The following is an 18,273-nucleotide window of genomic DNA, read 5'->3' on the forward strand; positions in this document are numbered from 1 at the left end:
TAAATGTCACAATAATTATATTACTAATTGAAAAAAATCAATTTAATCAATTTAAATTTTTATTGAAAATAGACAATTAAAGATCATCAATGAATAAAAATAAATAGGATATAATATATTAAAGAATAATTTTGATAGTATAAATAATAAAATTAAATTATATATCCAATCTTTACTTTTTACCTTATTATGATTGGAGTTAACATTAATGGTACAAAAACTAATTTTAAATAGTCATAATTTATATTTTACAACATAATTAAAGTACAATTCATAATTTTTTATTTTGTGATTAATCAACATTTTTTAAATTTTTTTGGTTAAGTCTTCTATATTTTATAATTGATAAATTTTTTCTACAAAATACAAATTTATGATAAATTATTACAATCATAATTAATTAAAAAATAAAGAAAAAATTATAAAAAATCAAATAAAAGATAAAAATAGAGTAAATATTTATTTTGAAACTAAAAATTTGTTAATTGTGCTAGAAATTTTAAAAATTTGTATCTTATTATATAATCAATTTTGTTACTCGCTCTAACTTTATTATTCATTTATTGTATCTAAAAAGGTATATAATGTTACACTTATTTTAAAAAATATGAAACTCTTCAAATATACGATGTAATATATAATTTAAGAACAACAAAATAAAAATATCTAAAATTTTATAATAGTATTTGAAATTTTCAATGACGATAATACAAAGTGTTTAAATCGACCAAATGGATTCAATAGTTATCCTTTACACATCTTATTTAAATTTGAATTTTACAATTTAATTTGTATCTTTTTTTCCTAATATAAATTATTTTTGACAAAAAATAGAGAAAAAATTTATTAGACAAAAAAAATCCTATTAAAAAATTATTATAAGGAAATTTAGAATTAGAGAAGAAAAGAATAAAAGTATTAATAATAATTAAGAAAAAGAAACAAAGCTTGTATTAAAGAATGTTAGAAAATAAATAATAAAGTTCATATTCATAATAATAATGCTGAGGAATGATGTTGCTGCTTTAGACTTCTAACCTTCATTTTTGGCCATCTTTTTTTTTTGCTTTTTTTTTAATTATCAAGTCATAAAAAATAAAGAACAATTCAAGAAAACGAAAATAGCAAGATCGAAAACAGTAAGATCAATAGTAACTGTTACGGTGGGTAACCGGAGATTAATAGAATGGATGGCGTTGGTTGGCCCAAATGTGTGAAGGAGGAGGATTCCGAATGAGTGTGCAACTCGGGAGGCTCCGTCCGACTTGTTTGTACGAGGAGATGGGGGTGGTACCTGCAAAGACACTCCGATGCCTAAGTTAGCAAGGGTGTGAGCAGGTCTAGAGAGTATTGGGTTTAGTGATACCTGAGGGGTGTCAGTGTATTTATAGTGGTGAGCCAATAACCACCGTTGGAGTAGTGCCGTATCTTTTGGGTGTTAACCGTCCCTCTATCTTAGGGAGGTTAAGATATGGCTTGATGAAGCGGTTAGAGAGATTTTAGGGGAGGTTACTCATTTGAATGAGTGTTTATCTGCCAGCTAATCTCATGTCCGACTTCTTTAGAGTAAGTCGTAGTTAACACCGACTTCTTAGTATGAAGGTCGGTGCTTCGGATTAGGCCTTTTATTTGGACCTGAGCCTTTATCGTTGGGCCAGGGTATGAACAGTAACTACACAGATCAAAATACATAGGAGAAAAACAAACTATTATATGGTAGAATTAACATGAGTATATTTCATCATTAAATAAACAAAGTTAACGCACAACAAAATTACATGTAAAGAGAAAAAAAAGAAAAAAGAGTTAAAATATTCAAAGTGATTAAAAGATTATTTTATAAAAGACTATAAAGTAATGAACTTCTAACTAAATTAAATTGTATTTATTATTACTTTCGCACCTTTCGTATGCCTTTACTTTGTAGATAGATGGGTTTGTAGACTTTTACTTGGTTCTTTTTTCTCCTTTCTAGAGACCTTTGTTTTTAATTTTTTCTTTTCTTTTTCCCTTTGTAGGTTTCCTCATTTTTCTTTAGAAAAAGAAAATGGCCCCCGTAGATTGGGTCGATGTTACTGTTCTAGGGGAGGAGCCGTTGGTTGATGCGGAGTTTATTACTCATCTTCGCACCCACCACCGGCTCTGTACTTCGGATGAGGATGAGCCTAAGTATGAATTGCTTATCCCAGGTTCAGAGGACCGAGTTTGCCATGGGAGAGCCAACGAAACAGCTCCTCATTTCTTCTTTATGTATGAGTGCATGATCACCCGTCTGGGCGTCTTTCTACCCTTTTCAGATTTTGAGATGTATGTTTTGCAGCATTGTCGGGTTGCCCCTACCCAGCTTCACCCCAACTCTTGGGGTTTCTTGAAAATTTATCAATTTATTAGCCATGCTCTGGATTTCCCGACCTCTCTGAAAATCTTTTTCCATCTTTTTCATATGACCAAGCCCTTTAGTGGGCTAAACAATAAACAACAATGGGTTTCCTTCCGAGCCATACAAGGTCGGAGGATTTTTACCCTTTTCGACGAATCTTTTCATGACTTTAAAAATTTCTTTTTCAAAGTGCAAGTTATAGAGGGTCATCACCCCTTTTTTCTGGATGATAACTCTTCTCCTCGCTTTCCCTTATACTGGCTGGAGGCCTCCCCTTGTGAGAAATATGGTCTGGATGACCTGGATGAAGTAGAGGCTGCCATTGTGGGGTTCCTCCGAGAAGTGTGGGGAAGGGCCCCATACTTGGATACTAAAAAGTTTCTCCAAGGGTCTCCGACCTTTATCCAAGCACAGCTAGGTAGTTTTCTCTTGTTTATTAGATTCCCGACTTGTTAACTGATCATTCCGACTTGTTTGATTCCTTAGCTATTGTTTTCTTTTTCAGAAATGGCAAAGACAAATGCTCAGGAATCTTACCAGAGAGTCCAGGAGGCCAAAGCCAAGTCTCGCACCCAGGCTGGTGGTGCCAGGGTTATTTCTCCTCCTCCTCCTCCTCGGAACGTTGGGACTCTTTCCAAACCCATTGTGATTTCTTCTTCAGCTTCCTCTCAGCCGCCCCCCGTCATCCGACCTTCCCCTGATCCAAAGAAGCGCAAGACCTTAGAGTCTGGTTCTTCTGGTGAGGTTAAGGCGGATGCTCTTGCGTTCGTCCGAAAGAATATCTATCCTCATGCTCGTATAAGCATGGATGATATGTCTGTTCGGAGCCACCTTACCACTATGATCGAGGAGAGTCTTAAGGCGGCGAGGGTCTGTGGCAAGCTCTTGGATATTTTTGAGAAGGCTCCTCTCAGCTCTTTAGGGATGACCTCGAGGGTCGAGGAGCTGGAAGGAAGGCTTCGTTTATACCAAGAGAATGAGGGAGAGTTGAAGAAGGAAATCGCCAAGCTGAGGGAGGAGAGAGATACCCTCCGGGAGAAAGGGAAGGTTTTGCAGGCCCAATGCAACATGGAGATGGATCTGAGGAAAACAGCGCAGGCCAGCTATCAAAGTTTATTTAATGATCTTGTGTCTGTGAAAACTGATCTGTTGAATTCTCGGAAGGCATATGATGAGTTGGAGGACTCTATTGCGGATGGCGCCGAGGAGTCTTGGAGGATCTTCTTGGAGCAGGTCAGAGTTATTGCTCCCGACTTGGATCTTTCTCCTTTACATCCTGACAAAGTTGTTATTGATGGTGCCATTGTAGATCCTCCTGCCCCCGTAATCGTTTTCGAGTCAGAATTGAAGACTCGGGGGCAGAGGATTATTGAGTCCCCTCCTCGTTCTAAAGACGCTCCGAGTTCTTCAGTAGATCCTCCTATCTCTTCATCTCCCATGGATGCCTCTGGTGGCGCTCCTCCTGATTCCGGTGATCTGTCTGCTCCTCTTTCTAAAAAATGATTCGTAGCTATTTGGGGGCCCGGCTTGTGGGCTCCTCATTTTAAACTCTTTTATTTACTTTTAGTTGGTTGTGTGGTTTGAACAATTTCCTTTGGCCTTTTAAGGCCGTAAACAAAATATTTAAAAAATATACCCCTTTTTAATGAGGGTTAAGTTAAAATAAATGCCCTTTTTTGGATAAGGGTTTAGATTACCTCATACGTGTATGCTTTTTTGATTTTTCGAAGTTCCCTTGATCTTTTCCTGAAAACCTTTTGCTTAGGCTTGTTTGTTTCTCTGAGCCTTTGGTTTAAGGACTTTTTAGGACAGCCCTTAAACTTTTCCTTAGGTTTTTCAATCTCTTTTTATTATCCCTTATACTCAACTTTGTTTTAGTGAGTTCCTGTGACTTAGGTTATTTTTGCGATGCGTTTTTATTCTGCTCGGTTTTTCACTCTGACTTCCGAGTCGAAGTGTTTGCAAACTTTTCTACTCGGAGTCTTGTGTCGACTTTACGAGTCGAGTTGTTTCCGAGTTGTTTACGATCGGCTTATATAACCTCTTTACGCCGACTTGTACCTCGTCGTTTTATCCTGACGACCATCTAGGTCGGTTCATGGGATTTTCACGTTTTGTCGAGCTTAAGTCGGCGCGTTTCGTAGAAAGACTTAGAAAAAATAGAAAGGGGTTTATAAGAGATATTATAGATGAAAAAAGATCTTTATTAATTGGGGAGGTACCTTCTTGCTACTAAGGGTTTTAATAGCCTATTTTCCCTTAGCCTCTACTATAATGCCTCGTTAAAAACCCTTCTCCAGAAAAAACCCTTTAATTTTGGGAAAAATCATGAAGTTGGGAATTTCTGATTAAGACCAAGTCATCCGGGGCAAATGTTTTCTGAATGACTTTTTTGTTGTACCTTGTAGTCATCCTTTGTTTCAATGCTGCTTCTCTTATCTGGGCATCTTCTCGGACTTCGGGGAGCAAGTCGAGCTCCTCTTTGTGTCCCCGTATGTTTCCGACCTCATCATGTAGAATTACCCTTGGGCTTTGCTCATTGATTTCTATTGGTATCATGGCTTCTACGCCATAAACTAGTCGGAAAGGTGTTTCTCCTGTGGCGGATTGGGGGGTTGTCCTATAAGCCCATAGCACCTGAGGGAGCTCTTCAGCCCAAGCTCCTTTTGCTTCCTGCAGTCTCTTCTTCAGCCCTGTCAGTATGACTTTGTTGGCTGCCTCGGCTTGCCCATTGGCTTGTGGGTGCTCCACCGAGGTGAACTGATGTTTGATTTTCATCTGGCTACTAAGCTTCTGAAGGTAGCGTCGGTGAATTGGGTTCCATTATCTGTAGTAATCTCTTCTGGTGGAGCTACGTGGAAATTTGCATGCATCTGACATGGTTGACACTTTTTCACAAATTCTGTGGCATCTTTCTGTAAGGTCGGCCAGTAGAATCCAGCTCGGATTATTTTTCTGGCTAGTGACCTTGCTCCGAGATGATTTCCGCAGATCCCACTATATACTTCCTCCAATACCTCGGGAGTTTTTTGAGGTCGGTACACACTTTAACAATGGTGTTGATATCCCCCTTCTATAGAGGACATTTCTCACCAAGGTGTAGTGTTGTGCTTCTCTTCGGATCTTTTTAGCTTCTTTCTCCTCCTTAGGGAGGATGTCGAATTTCATGTATTCGACTAGGGGGTTCATCCATCCGAGGTTTAAACCGGTTACCTCAAGTACTTCTTGCTTATCTTCTGTTTTTGCTACTGAGGGTTCTTGGAGGGTTTCTTGAATCAGGCTTCTGTTGTTCCCTCCTGGTTTGATACGTGCTAACTTGGACAGGGCGTCTGCTCTGCTGTTTAAATCCCGAGTTATGTGTTTAACCTCGGTTTCTGCAAAATGCCCAAGGTGTTCCAGAGTTTTGTCCAAGTACCTCTTCATGTTTGGGTCCTTTGCCTGATACTCTCCACTTATCTGGGAGGTCACCACTTGTGAGTCGCTGTATATCATCACCTTTGTAGCACCGACCTCTTCTGCTAGTTTTAGTCCAGCAATCAAGGCTTCATATTCTGCCTGATTATTCGAAGCCGGAAATTCAAATTTTAAGGAAACCTCTATCTGGGTTCCTCTTTCATCTACCAATATTATGCTTGCGCCGCTTCCCATTTTATTGGAGGATCCGTCTATATAGTGTTCCCATGTAGTCGGTTTTTCCTCCTGATCCCCTGCGTATTCTGCAACGAAGTCGGCGAGGCATTGGGCTTTAATAGCTGTCCGAGTTTCATATCTTAAGTCGAACTCGGAGAGCTCTATTGCCCATTGAACCATTCTCCCTACAACATCCGTCTTTTGGAGGATTTGCTTCATGGGTTGGTTCGTACGAACTCTTATTGTGTGAGCTTGAAAGTAAGGCCGTAGCCTTCGTGAGGCTACTACTAAGGAGTAGGCAAACTTTTCTAGTTTGTGGTACTTTAGTTCAGGGCCTTGTAGAACTTTACTGATGAAGTAGACTGGATGTTGTCCGACCTCGTCTTCTTTTATCAGGGCTGATGAGACAGCATTGTTCGCTACGGATAAGTACAGGACGAGGTCTTTCCCGGGTACTGGTCGGGTTAGGATAGGAGGTTGGCTTAAAAACTTTTTGAACTCCTGGAACACCTCCTTGCATTCAGGAGTCCATTCGAACTGGCATCCCTTTCTTAGTAAGGAAAATAGTGGAATGGATTTTAGTGCCAATCCTGCCAAAAATCTGGAGAGGGCTGCAAGTCGGCCATTGAGCTGCTGGACTTCTCTCAAACAAGTCGGACTTTTCATTTCTAGGATGGCTCTACACTTATCGGGATTGGCTTCAATCCCTCTTTGTGTTAGCATAAACCCTAGAAACTTCCCTGCCTCTACCGCGAAGGCACACTTTGCGGGATTTAATCTCATCCCGTGCAGCCTTATGGTATCAAAGACTTGCGAGAGGTCTGACAGGAGGTCGACTTCCTTCTTGGTTTTTACCAGCGTAGCAGAAATTAGCTCTGGGTGTGATGAATGACGTTTTCTCCTGGTCTAGCTCATACATCGGGATTTGATTATATCCCGAGTAGGCGTCCATGAACGATAAGTATTGGTACCCCGAGCTGGAATCCACTAGGGTATCAATACTTGGTAGGGGATAAGGGTCCTTGGGACATGCCTTATTTAAGTCGGTATAGTTGACACACATTCTCCATTTGCCATTCTGTTTTTTGACCAGCACTACATTGGCTAGCCATGTTGGGTACTTGACTTCTCTGATGAAGCCAGCTTCCAGAAGCGCCTGTACTTGTTCTTCTACTATTAGGGCTCGTTCTGGCCCGAGCTTGCGTCTTCTTTGTTGTACAGGTCGGGACCCTGGTAAACCGAGAGCTTGTGGGACATGAGCTCGGGGTCAATCCCAGGCATGTCAGAGGCCTTCCAGGCGAAAAGGTCGGAATTATCTCTTAGGAGTTTAGCCAACCTTTGTTTTAGAGTTTCCCCTAGGTTGGCTCCTATATAAGTGTTTTTCCCTTCCTCTTTACCGACCTGTATCTCCTCGGTTTTTCCTCCCGGTTGTGGTCGCAGCTCTTCTCTGGCCCTTGCGCCGCCGAGCTCTATTGTGTGAACTTTTCTGCCCTTTCCTCTCAGATTTAGGCTTTCATTGTAGCATTTCCTTGTCAACTTTTGATCTCCCCTTACCGTTGCTATTCCCGCTGAGGTCGGGAATTTCATGCAGAGGTGGGGAGTGGATACCACCGCTCCGAGTCGATTAAGGGTAGCTCTGCCGATCAAAGCATTGTATGCTGACCCTACATCTATGACTATGAAGTCTATACTCAGAGTCTTTGATTTTTCCCCCTTTCCAAAAGTGGTGTGAAGGGGCAAAAATCCTAGTGGTTTTATTGGCGTGTCCCCTAATCCGTATAGGGTGTCAGGATAAGCTCTTAACTCTTTCTCATCTAACCCTAGCTTGTCGAAAGCAGGCTTGAAAAGAATGTCCGCCGAGCTTCCTTAGTCTACTAGGGTTCTGTGGAGATGGGCATTTGCTAGGATCATAGTTATTACCACAGGATCGTCGTGTCCATGGATTATTCCTTGCCCATCTTCTTTTGTAAATGAAATGGTAGGAAGGTCGGGTGACTCTTCCCTGACCTGGTAGACTTTTTTGAGATGTCTTTTGCGGGAGGATTTGGTAAGTCCCCCTCCTGTAAACCCTCCTGAGATCATATGGATATGTCTCTCTGGAGTCTGTGGTGGTGGGTCTCTTCTATCCATATCATCTCGCTTTCTCTTTCAATGACTGTCCGACCTTTCTATGAGATATCTATCAAGCCGACCTTCTCTAGCCAGCTTTTCTATCACATATTTAAGGTCGTAACAGTCGTTTGTGGAGTGACCATATATTTTATGGTACTCGCAGTAATCGCTGCGGCTCCCCCTTTTTTATTTTTAATTGGTCTAGGGGGTGGCAGTCTCTCAGTATTGCAAATCTCTCTGTATACATCCACTATAGAAACTTTCAGAGGAGTATAAGAGTGATATTTTCTTGGCCTTTCGAGACCGAGTTCTTCCTTTTTCTTGGTTTCCCGCTCCCTCTCTTTTGTTGAGGGAGGGGGCCCAGGTCGCCAGCTCAGGTCTCTCAACTTGGCATTTTCCTCCATATTGATGTACTTTTCAGCTCTTTCCTGTACATCACTTAGAGAAACGGGATGTCTTTTAGATATGGACTGCGAGAAGGGACCTTCTATAAGCCCATTGACTAATCCCATTATGACTGCCTCTGTGGGCAGGTCTTGAATCTCCAAACATGCTTTGTTGAACCTTTCCATATAGGCTCGTAAAGATTCTCCGACCGCCTGTTTTATTCCCAGGAGGCTCGGTGCATGTTTCACTTTGTCTTTCTGGATTGAGAACCTCATCAAAAACTTCCTTAAGAGGTCTTCAAAGCTAGTAACCGACCTCGGGGGGAGGCTATCGAACCACTTCATCGCTGCTTTCGATAGAGTGGTCGGGAAGGCCTTGCATCGCGTAGCGTCAGAAGCATCGGCTAGGTACATCCGACTTTTAAAGTTGCTCAGATGATGCTTTGGATCCGTGGTTCCATCGTAGAGGTCCATATCAGGGCTTTTGAAGTTCCTCGGAACTTTTGCCCGCATTATGTCCTCGCTGAAAGGATCTTCCCCACCCAAGGGCGGCTCTTCTTGTTCGTCGCGGGAGTTGCGACTTTTGAGGGAGGATTCCAACTTTAAGAGTTTTCTTTCTAACTCTTTTCGTCGTTCCATCTCCTCTTTTAGGCTCTTCTCAGTTTCCTTTTGCCGCTCTCGCTCTTGCTCTAATTGTTCCAGGCGGCTGTGGACTAATCCCATGAGTTCAGTTACATGGGATGGTCCTTATTTTTCTGATTCGCGCCCTTCTGAGGAGTTTACCTTCGGGTTTTTTACTCCGGAGGTGCCTTCTCTGTGCTGTTTGTCAATTTCCTGGTGGAGGGTGAGATCCACATCGTTATTGCCTATGTCCAGATTCTCTTGTTCAGAATCTGTCTCCACATGGCCTTCTTCGTGGGATCTGTCCGCCATCGATGGATGATCTCTCGGGTCCCCGGCAACGGCGACAATGTTACGGTGGGTAACCAGAGATTAATAGAATGGATGGCGTTGGTTGGCCCAAATGTGTGAAGGAGGAGGATTCCGAATGAGTGTGCAACTCGGGAGGCTCCGTCCGACTTGTTTGTACGAGGAGATGGGGGTGGTACCTGCAAAGACACTCCGATGCCTAAGTTAGCAAGGGTGTGAGCAGGTCTAGAGAGTATTGGGCTTAGTGATACCTGAGGGGTGTCAGTGTATTTATAGTGGTGAGCCAATAACCACCGTTGGAGTAGTGCCGTATCTTTTGGGTGTTAACCGTCCCTCTATCTTAGGGAGGTTAAGATATGGCTTGATGAAGCGGTTAGAGAGATTTTAGGGGTGGTTACTCATTTGAATGAGTGTTTATCTGCCAGCTAATCTCATGTCCGACTTCTTTAGAGTAAGTCGTAGTTAACACCGACTTCTTAGTATGAAGGTCGGTGCTTCGGATTAGGCCTTTTATTTGGACCTGAGCCTTTATCGTTGGGCCAGGGTATGAACAGTAACTACACAGATCAAAATACATAGGAGAAAAACAAACTATTATATGGTAGAATTAACATGAGTATATTTCATCATTAAATAAACAAAGTTAACGCACAACAAAATTACATGTAAAGAGAAAAAAAAGAAAAAAGAGTTAAAATATTCAAAGTGATTAAAAGATTATTTTATAAAAGACTATAAAGTAATGAACTTCTAACTAAATTAAATTGTATTTATTATTATTAAAAAGGGTAAGAGAGAGCAGTAGAGAAAAGGTTTGTGTGTATTCAAGTTGTGTAGAATGATACAATATAAAAGGGTATTTATATGTGTTAAGAGAATTGAAATAATAAAGACGTAATATCCTATAATAAATATTCAGATATGTTAAATAATGCTAATTGATCTAATTGATCCTAACTATACTCTAATTATTATATTCAATTAAATGATATACATAATAATAGTATTAAATTCTGTGATACTTAAATATCTAATCAAATCAATTAGTTGATATAATTAATCCACCGTAATGAATTGTATTTTATGAGTTAAAAGAAATAAATTAGGAAACATTCCAAAAAGCATGTCACGTCAACTTTATCATTAAGTGCGAAAATTTGATTTTTATAGAGTAGATTAGATAGATTAGATTAGATAAAATAGATAGATATCTCATTATTTGATATTTTAACTTATCTATTATATATTTTTTTATATTTACTACTCAATATATTGAAATACAATTTATATCTAGATAGGAATTACATATATATTTAATTAAAAGAACATTTAATTTTTTTAAAAATATAATAACAGGTTTAATTTCTTTAATTTTTTTTACAGTTTTTTTGTATTTTTAAATAAAAGACAAGCCTATAGCAAAAATAGGAAGAGATGGTAGTATTTATTGAAGAGGAAAAAAACAAATATAATTAAAATTCGTACATTCAAAATATGTTTAAACTTTAAAAAATGAGATGAGACATGAGAACACACAGACATTTGCTTTCAATGAATCTGTTTACACTATTCAACTCAGTGTTCTTTAGCTTTCTGTTTTCTTCTTTTCTATTTCATATAAATTTATCAGTGCCAAACATGCATCACATAGAGTGTTTTTTAACTCCATCCTAATCCATATATTATCTTTGATAAACAAAATATAAAAGAAAAAAAGATAATAAATAAATTAAAGTTATTATTATTTAAAGAAAAAAAATGATAGATTAGTATTTTGTATTTTAAATTAATTAAGATTTAAATGAAAGATGACATTAATTTAAAAAAAGTTAAATTAAAATTAACTCAAACATTGATATTTAAATTATAAAAAAATTAATTTTCATATTTTATAAAATATCATAATGGCGGTAATTGTAAATATGACTCAACTTAAAATTAAATAAAGTAACATAGATAAAACAAATAAAAAATAAAAAAATAACTTAATCTTGTATAAAATTCACCAATAAAATTCTATACCGATATATTTATATTTATTTTTCTATGCATATATAATATTTAATTAACATATTAAGACATATATAATATTTTGTTAATACATATATAATATAAAGTGATTTACAAATTATTATTAATTTGTATATAATGTATAATTAAATTTAATGAATTCAATTAGAATAAATAATAAATTATTTATTTTATTTCAGACTTTATAAATGAATAAATTAATTAACTAATATAACAAATTACAATTAATGAAGTAAAATTAATTAAGTAATATATATTATAATAAATTATATTGATATTTAAATATCTAATCAAATTAATTAACTGATATAATTAAGTCATAGTAATAAATTGTATTGAATGTGTTAAAATAATTAAATCAGGAAACACACTCTATGGAGCATGCCATGTCAGCTCCATCATTAAGTGCAGAAATCCGATTTTTATATAATAGAATAGATAGATGCTACACGGTAACTAAAGCAAAAAAGGGAAGTGAATTAATTCATTTTGATTTCTTCATTCAAATCCATTAAAAGTTTTCTCTCTTTTCTCTCATCTCTCTTCTTACTTTCGGTCACTTCACAAAAATTATGGAAAAAATTTTAAGCTACCATCTGAAAGAAAAAGAAGCTAGTGGTAAGACCATTGTAATGATGGCAAGAAAAAGAAAACAAAAAGAATGCTGTGGCTGATTAGTAAATTAAATAATTGAGATTTTAGAATTTAATACTTTAATTTTTATAAATAGAAAATAAATTATATTATTTCTAATTTTAAATTAGAATACTTGATTAAAAGCTTATTAGTAAATTGATAATTAAGTAGTATTTTTAAAGTAATTTTAAGAGATTAAATTAGATTTCAAATTTATACAATATACTTTAATTTTATTAAAATTTACCAAACTCTAATATACTCAAAATCCCTAATTTCACTTTTGCCCCAAATTAAACCCTAATTCCTAAATTAAAACCCACAAACCCTAACCTCCACCACCTCACCGCCACCCACCCACCGCCACAGCTCCCACTCAATATACACAAACACACCCACACACAGCAGCAATCAAGAGAGAAAAGAAAGAGGAAACGAAATACAGGAAAGGAAAGGAAGAGAGGACTGGGGGAGAAGTGAGTTGCACCGCAGGGGAGAAGAAGGAGACCGAGCCGTCGCGCCTACCTCCGTCCATCTCGCGTCGCCGCCATTTTTTCAAGATGCTTTGTGGCGCCACCCCTCCTGGAGCCCGAGTCTGCATGGCTATCATTCGTCCGCATTTTACCGAGCGGCCGTGGACAAGGAACCCCGTGCAAAAGAGAGTTGTCAAAGGACAAGCAGATCGCGCGGAGAAGGGAGGCATGGTTGCCTGTGTCGCCGCCTTGCTTCCATCGCCGCTGGAGCTTTGTTGCTGCTGCCTTTAGTTTGCTATGACCGTAGAGGTCGCTGGAGGAAGAGTGAGAGTCAGAGGAGAAAGAGAGTAAGCGAGATCTGAGGAGAGAGAGAGTGACGCACAGAGGAGAGACCATTCCTCTGCCGCTGCCGGTCGCTACCATCATTAATGGTGAGTCAGTTAAGCCCTAGCCATGAAAACAACCATCTCTGAACCCTTATTGCTCTGTAAAATACCCTGTATTTGTCTCTGATGTTCTTGTCTATATTGTGTTTGTTGGAGTTTGTCTCAATTGGAGTCATTGGTGAAGGTGTTACCGCTGCTGGAAGCAAACGTCGGGGCTGTTGCTGGTTCTGATTCTATTATCTTGGTACTGGTCAAATTTTTCCCTTGGGCCTAATCCATTTGCATGTTCTATTTTGTCATTGCTATAGTTGTCATATTCTTGTTTTAATTCAATTTTAGTTTTTGCTTTGTCTTGGATTCTTAGGACTGTTTCTGCCCTTGATCATATTAGATTCAAAATTCTTGTCCTGCTGCAACCATCATCATCACCGCAAAATTAACGTTGTTGCTGTTGCAATGGATGCGGTATCCTTGGTTTCATTGGAATTATCACTGTTGCTGCGAATTTAAAATAAACGGAATTATCACGGATTCGACTTTCCGAGGTAGGGGCGTTTTCATTAAAACTTATTTTTATTCTTAAGAATTGTTATAAATTGATATTTAGGTAAATAAATATTTTTGGTGATTATGGAGTCTTATGAACTGAACTGAATTGCCTTGAATAAATGTGATTGCTTACTTGATTGTGGCTAGTTCTGAATATTGAGTTGGTATTGAGATAACGAATGAAAGATTAATTTGAAAATCTGATTCGAATATTTGCCAAGTATAATTTGAGAATTGGAAAATGATTTGATATTAAAATTATTTTAACTTCGGAAAATGATTTGAGATTTGTGAATGACTTGGGTTTGAAATCGTTGGAAAGAGTTTGAGAAAATGTTAGTTGACTTTGTTGGAAATGAATTGGAATCTGGAAAGTGAAAATGAGCTTGATTTGCTGAAAAATAGATTTAAATTGAAAATGGTTTGAGATATTGAAATTGTTCTGATTTTGAAATTGAGTTGAAAGGAGTTTGAGAAATGGTTTTGTTGGGACCCAAAAAGGGTGGCAGAGTCCGAGTTTTAAAGGAGATGCTGCCGAAATTTTATAAAATTGGAAGTGTTGTTCGAATTAATTATTTAAAAAGATTTGGATTTTAAACAATTATATGTTTTAAGATTGATTTATTTATCAAAGAAAGAATTATGTTTTGAATTGAGATTGTTGATGAACGAAATGGAAAGAAGGATGATGAGGATTTTCTTTGAATGGTTTTGAAATGAATTTGGAAATGAGATTTGGATTGATGAATGATTATGATGTTGAGAATGTTGAGATATGATCTTTGAATTATTCATATGGCTTATGAATTTGAATTATCTGAGATACGAGGTTCCCTGGATAAAGTACCATGGCTTGCCACCACGTGTACCAGGTTGAAAACTCGATACTCTGTTGACCCTACGACATAAGTGTGAACGGGCACTATATAAATTCCCGGAAATGTAACTCCCATTGAGAAATATTGATTATTTGAGAAAAAACTATACATAGACTCTTGGGGACGCACGTCGAGGGACAGTCTAAGTTTTTTCAGACTTGTCGGGTGGACTGGATAACCAACAGATGAGCCTCATCAGCCATAGGACAGGCATGCATCATATGCATTTGTATGCTTTGCTTGGGCTTGAACTTATTTTGGTTTGCCTAATTGTTAAACTGTTCTTAACTGTTACCTAAACTATTTGCTGTAACTGCTACCTAAACCTGTGCTTTCCGTGTCTGTCTTGCCTGTGTTTGTCCTGGTGTGCTACATTGAGAATAAACTTTGGTGCTGAATTGATGATTGTGTTGATTGGTTGCGTGGTTGGTTTTTGATTGAGATTTTCTTATAAGAAAAGAAAGGTTTTGGATTTCTGAAAGGTTAAACATTGTTTCATTGAAAAGGTTTTGAACGATTAGCTATTGTTTTTTAAAAAGGATTCATAAGGCAATGATAATCACTGAGTTTGAAAACAGTTTTCTTATTAAATATCTTCTTATGACAATTCTAAAACTCCGTGGTGAGACCGTGTGGTTAGGTTCTCACCCCCTACAACTTTATCTTTTTAGGAACTGGATGAAGAAGTATTATGAAGAGTTATACTGCATTTTGGTTTATATGATATTGTATTAATTAGATAATTTTTCTTCCCTCGTCTTTGTTATTACAATTTTATAAGAGGGATAGGAGTTGTATGTTTTATATGTAAATTACATTATAAGCTATTATGTAAGAAGTCTTGTATATGAATATGTCTGTTTGTTTTTTATTTTTCTTAAGGTAAAATATTTGTTTCCGGTTTTTAAAAAAATCAGCGATATGGTGTCGGGTCATAGGCTCCTATTTTAATATTAAGTATATAAAGTAATCGTAATACTTTTTGATATCAAAGTGGCGCAGCCGGAAGCGTGACATTCTGATAGAGACGGTGTTACATTATGGTATCAGAGCGGTCCTTCCTGTAGAACCTGAGGAATGGGCCGACTATGCTTTAATTGCATACTCTGAGTGTCTGTCATGTAATAGGTCTCGTTCAGATAACGAGAATTAGAGCTAATGCACATGACGGTCTATTGATTAATGCTGTTAGTTTACCATTGCATAACTACTGATGTTAAGTCTGGCCAACTTAATGTTGATGGTTTATGCATATGAAAAAGTTAACAGGGTATCATAGGCGTAATAGAAATAATAAGTAATGCATATTACGAAAATGTTTGTTAACTAGAGAAAATTAGCAAAAAACAGTCATAACTTGCCTTATTTAGCATTCATTAATTGTTGCGACAATTAATGAACGTTAGATAAGGCAAGTTCTGGCTGTTTTCTTTGTCTCCCTAGCATTATCCATATTATTAAGGAGTGCTAGGGGACAGTATATTTTGTGAGTTGTAGCTATCAATTAACCATTAATAGTATTTTTAATGGTGTGAAATTTCATCTAATGGTAGAGAATTATTCATTTTTCTTTTGATGGCTAAGTACTAGATTTTGATAAAAGTGCTGGCACATAGACTTTTTCTTATTATTTATTGTCAGCACTTTATAAGCAATAATTAATTTATATTCATATTTATAAGAATTTTGCATATAAAAAATAAATAATTTGTATTTATATTTATCAAAATTTATATATGAATTAGTAAAATTTATTCATTAAAAATAATTAAATACTTATACTAGTGAAACGTCGACAAAAATATTATAAATTGTTGACCCTCAAAAATCGTTTTCTTTCTTATGGACTTAACTTTTTGAAGAATGAAGTTGATATAATTTGTTACAATTTAAATCTAAGTTCAAATTGAAATTGAAATTGTACCTAGACCAAAAATGGCAATATAAGCCTGAATGTCACAAAGGATGGCGAGCTGCTCCAACTTCTTCAACAACCCAGCACGTCTCTTTCTGAATGTAGCTTTCCTTGAATTCATATCATCTATCAATTGTAGTTTCACTCTCCTTTTCATTTGTGGGATATCATCATCATTGTTGTTGTTGGCGACCGTCTCATACTACCTTGCTAGCTCGCAAATGACACTCTTTTTTTTTTCGGGAAACGGAAAATAGGTTAGGACGACAGTTGTTATTCATCATGCAATGCTGCAAAAACTAACACAAATAGTGTGTGTATGTATGTATGTATATGTTTTTCATGGTGATGTTCTCCCCACACTGATCTATTTATAGAGATAAGAAATTCTCATGTTTTATTTCTTTCTTATTGGCATTAACAACATCGTTGACACAGCATTCTCTCTGATAATATTTTAGAATCCGAAAAATATATATTTTGTTTAGAAAATTTCTGGAAGCCACGTTCAAATTTGAGATACGTTATACGTATTTTGTGGGTTGGTACTTTTTTTTTTTTGACTATTAAAGTGTGTTAGAAGATGTTTTAATATCAGAGAGAAAATTTTAATGCTAAAAAAATGTCTTATATTTTTTTTCAGAATTTGATTAATTTGTATTAAAAATGTATAATAATACTTTTTTTTAAATATAAAAAATTTATTTTTTAATAATTTTTTTATGTTTTGAAAATATACCTTTAAAATTTATGATAGTAAGATTTTTTTATGATTATACAAGACGAGTGGTATATGTATTTTTTCTCTTCAAATTTAAAAGTTATTATATAATTAGCAATTTTCGGAAGTGATTATACATTTGTTGTCCAACCAAAAAAAACCGACATCATTTAATGAGTTTTAGCATTGTATAAAACGTGAAATTTATAAAATTAATTATAGAAAAGCATTGAATGCAAAAATAAAGTGTTTTCCATTAGAAATAATTACATATTAAATAATTTAAAAAAATTAATGTGCATNTATAATTAACTTTGTTTGGTCGTTTAATATGATTAAATTTTGCTTTTTTCCTTGTAAATTGAAAGTATTTTTATGGTTGATAGATATATCATCATTCGTATTTTTTTTATTGATTTAAACTTTTAAAAAAAGTAATTTTAGGATAAATTATTAATATTTTTATAATCTAAAAATTTAAAATTTAATTCTTATTATTTACAAAAAACTTTTTGGACAAATAGTTCTATAATCTTAATTAACCTAATAAATATTTAATTATATAAGTCTTGACAAGAGCCTAATTAGTCAATTTTTACTAACAATTGATATATTTTATGAGAGACAGAAAAAAGCTTTGTTTCTCTCTCAACCATTAATAATTATGTTAATTTATTAGTACTATTCTTAACAAAAAAAAAAAAAAGAAAGAGAAAAATTTTAGAAGGATTAAATATTCATTTTGAAATTTCGGTCCCTATAGAATTGTATTTTTTATTTTGATATAGTAAAATTTAGGAAAATTTTCACTCTTCTATCTGGAAAGATGCTAAATGACACTCTCATATCCTTTATTTATAAATTCGTCTCTTATAATTTTTAAAAAATCTCATCTTTAATCTATTTAAAATTTTTTGTGTTAACTAACATGAATTTTATCCATTTTTTAAGAAAAAATAAATTATTTTTTACAAAAATACCTTTTAATAAAAATTTAATTTTTTGCATGTGATTAAATTTTATTTACCAAAATATCTTTTAATAAATTATTTTTCTATTAATTAAATTCTATTTTTACCAAAATATTTTTTTAAAAATTTTTCAATGATTAAATTATTTTTTCTTGAATATCATTCAATAATTATTAAATTGTGATTTTATCAATTTTTTTTTTGAATTAATTATTAAATTAAAGTTTTACCAAAATTTTTGTTAAAATTAAATAATTATTTTTTCTAAGATTTTT

General features: G+C 35.5%; 1 long non-coding RNA gene across 1 annotated transcript; it reads left to right on the top strand.

Moving 5' to 3' along the window:
• The first annotated feature begins 12,342 nt into the window (after positions 1-12,342).
• Positions 12,343-15,318, top strand: LOC107471330 (uncharacterized). Its single transcript, XR_008004410.1, has 3 exons — positions 12,343-13,208; positions 13,329-13,509; positions 15,063-15,318. It is a non-coding gene; the product is annotated as an uncharacterized LOC107471330 (long non-coding RNA).
• Positions 15,319-18,273: the final 2,955 nt, after the last annotated feature.

Source organism: Arachis duranensis, chromosome 10 (genome assembly GCF_000817695.3).
Source record: "Arachis duranensis cultivar V14167 chromosome 10, aradu.V14167.gnm2.J7QH, whole genome shotgun sequence".
In the NCBI taxonomy this organism is placed as follows: Eukaryota; Viridiplantae; Streptophyta; class Magnoliopsida; order Fabales; family Fabaceae; genus Arachis; species Arachis duranensis.